The following is a 3636-nucleotide window of genomic DNA, read 5'->3' as shown; positions in this document are numbered from 1 at the left end:
TTTAGAAACATCTACAGTGATTGGTAGATGTAAGGACTTAGGGGAGGTGACAGAGGAGATTTTGCCCTTAAAAATAAGAGCTTGGATCTCATTCAGAGCTCTCGGTTTCTGACTCTCATTCTGAAGGAGAGTTCCTTGAGGAGCTCCTCTGAGGGACTCTGTCCCTCTGGGGTAGGAGCTCTGGAGGCTCTTGAGAGAGGCCCTTTGAAACAATCTCTGGCTGGAGGACACTTTGAGGAAGGACGCTGGCCTGGTGTCACTAGTATCCTTGTTTAGTCAGACCTTGTGGTGAGTGTTAAAAAACTGACTGATTTCTCTTTTAAGACTCAGGTCTAGGCCATATTGGCTTGAGGCCCTTCATACTTATTCCTTTCTTACTCTCTCTCTCTTTCTTTGATTACTCATTGTATTGTTAATTAAAATCTCTATAAAACCCAATTGACTTGGGTATTTGAATAATTGGGAATATTTCCCTGGCGACCACCTTATATTTGATTTAAAAACCCAAGACACTGTAGTGAAACATATTTCTGCAGTCAAATTTACTCACCCTCTCTTATATCTATCACAATTTATATCTTCCACTATTTTAATCACTACAGTTTAAGACCTCAACCATTTTAAATCTCACACATCCTAGGCATGTCAGGAGTCCCACTGCCTAACATCCTGGGGCTTCTCACCTGGTTTTCTGGAGAACTATGGAGAGCTCAGGAGAATCTCTTCTCTTACAAATGTCTGGCCCTATAACTGGTTTCTCCTGCCACTTTTTGCACTCAGCTCTTGGCTATGTCCATACTGGCCCAAGCCCCAGTTCAGTTTCATCCCTTTTTTTCTATCCTTGCTGGGGCCCAACCTAGGGTCAATGGCCAGTTAATCTAGGAGTTTGGGTTGGTCTATTCCCTAAGTGCAATCAGGGGTTCCATATAGTTGAGGAGTCTCCCCAGTTGACTGAAGAGAGGAGAGTGGATCCTATTTTGTAGGACTTTCCAAGAGCTTGTTGATAATGGCTGAACAAATTGTGGCATATGATTGTCAAGGAATACTGTTTTGCTAGAAGAAATGACAAGCAGGTGCTCTCAGAAAAACTTGGGAAGACTTATATGAACTGATGCAAAGGAAGGTGAGCAGAACCAGGAGAACTTTGTACACAGTAATGGCAATATTGTGTGATGATCAATTCTGAATGATTTTGCTGTTCCCAGCAATGCAATGATCTAAAGACAATTCTGAAGAAATTATGATAAAAAGAAAGAACTGACGGAGTCTGAATGCAGATGAAAGCTTATTATTAAATATTTAAATTAAATTAAATTTTAAAAATAAAATAAAATTAAAATTATTATATAATAAATTTATTAAAAAACAAAACAAAACAAAAAAACCAACCCTTCCCTTCTCTTTTAGAATCAACAGTGTGAATTGGTTCCAAGATAAAAGAGTGGTAAGGGTTACGAAATGGGAGTTAAGTGACTTTTCCAAGGTCACATAATTAGGAAGTGCTTGAAGCTAGATTTGAACCCAGGACTTCCCATCTCTAGGTCTGGCTCTCACCATCTCGCTGCTCCAGAAGCATGCTATTTAAAATTTTTCTTTACTTTTTTCCTTAAAAAGTGCTTTCTTTCTGAACACGGATATCATGGAAATGTTTTGTATGACTTTACACTTCTAATCTATATCAAATTGCTTGCCATATCAGGGATGAGGAAGAAGAGGGAGGGAAGAAGAGAATTTGGAACTTAAAATATATTTTTAAGAAATCCTTATCTTCTGTCTTAGAATTAATTTTAGGTATCACCTGGCACTCTATCCAGTGAGCCACCTAGCTGCCCCTTGGAGCTTAAACTTATTTTTAAAAAGAATGTTAAAATTGTTTTTCCATGTAAGTGAGAAAAAATAAACAATAAAGAGGAGTCCATTTGTAGACCAAGCTCTGGAAGGAACTCTAGTCCTCATCTAGTCCAATGTTGGCATTTTACAGGTGAGAAAAGGGGTTCAGAGAGAAGTTGAGGGACTTCCTCTTGGTCACACACGCAGGGAACCTCCCAGGCAGTTAGATTCTCACCTCCACAGCCCCAGCTTTCTGTTGTACCATGCTTGCTTGCTCTCTTCCTCCCTCCTGTATGTACATAGCTCATTGATTTCTCATGTGTCCAGAACAGCATCCCAGGTTCTGTATCTGTGGGAGAACTACAGAGTTTCTGTTGGGCAGAGTCCCTGCCTTTAATGGAGCTTAAGGTCTAGAAGAGAAAGTCTAGAACTTGGATAACTCCTAACACATACAATTACATGACAAATACATTAGAGAGACCCAAGACAAGTGGAGGCTGTGGAGTTGGAGGAGAGCCTCACTGGGAGTTCTCTTCTGATCTGGGACACTGAAAGGGGCATGGGCAGGTAGTCAGGCTGGGGGGAGCTGCAGGTGCCTCCAGCCAGGATGGGAGGGCATCTAGCTCGGAGCTTTCCTTAGGCTACCCTCAGGAGGGTCCACTGACCCAGAAACACTTCCTGGAAATGGTTCCATTTCGTGCAATCAACAAGCAAGTAGTAATCACTTACTAAGCCTCGTTCTGGGTATTTGGCACATAGAGATGGTCTCAAGTATCTTACCAAGTCAATGGGTATATGGGAGCATTATATAGGAAGTAATAGATGAAGGAGGGGGTAGATGTGAGATATGGACAAAATCTCAAGGAAGAAAGGAAGAAACCATTTAGCCTGGAAGAATCTTATCCTTCTTCCTGACCAGGGTCAGTAAAGCAAGGACAGGAGAGGAAAAGGAACATGGGAAAAGAGATAGTGACATGGAGAAGGAAGAAGAGACATGGAGGGAGGGTCTGAGAAGCTTCACCAGTTCCCCTTTGCCCCTAAAATAAAAGACCAATTTTTTTTTTAAACCCTTACCTTCCATCTTGGAATCAATACTATGTTTTAGTTCCAAGGCAGAAGAGTGCTAAGGGCTAGGCAATGGGGGTCAAGTGACTTGCCCAGGGTCACACAGCTAGGAAGTGTCTAAGGCCAGATTTGAACCCAGGACTTCCCATCTCTAGATCTGGCTCTCAATCCACTGAGCTACCCAGCTGCCTCCTAAAAGACCAATTCTTATGTTTGGTTTTTTAAAGCCCTTCACCATTAGGCTCCAGCCTCTCCTTCCAAGCTGGTTACCTGTGTTCTTCCCCTCAGTGCCCTCATGCTATCAACATACTAGCCCACAGCTATTCCTCATCAAGTCATTTATATTTACCTTTACCACCTCTGGTCCTTTGTCCAATGGACTCTCATGCCTTCAGTGCCAGCCTCCTTGATCCTTCAAGGATCAGCTGAACAGCACTAATCTCATTTCTCTGTTAGTGAATCCTGTCCCTCTCCCTATCACCGTGCATTTATTTGCAGGTGTCCCTTCCACAGGGAGACTTTCCCTACCGTGTCCGACATACTGTGGGTAGGCACAAAACGTTAAATGGGATTTTGGGGGAGTTTCACGAAAACCACAGACAACACCCGAAGACCCAGAAAAAAGTTTAGAAATTCAGAAATGGATAAACTATAGGCATAGCATTGTCAAATCTCAGCGTAGCTTTGATACCATGGATGTACACACATACATACATACGGAACCATTCAGATTTCTCTTCT

Source organism: Monodelphis domestica, chromosome 2 (assembly GCF_027887165.1).
Source record: "Monodelphis domestica isolate mMonDom1 chromosome 2, mMonDom1.pri, whole genome shotgun sequence".
Classification (NCBI taxonomy): Eukaryota; Metazoa; Chordata; class Mammalia; order Didelphimorphia; family Didelphidae; genus Monodelphis; species Monodelphis domestica.
Note: the sequence above shows the minus strand (reverse complement) of the source record.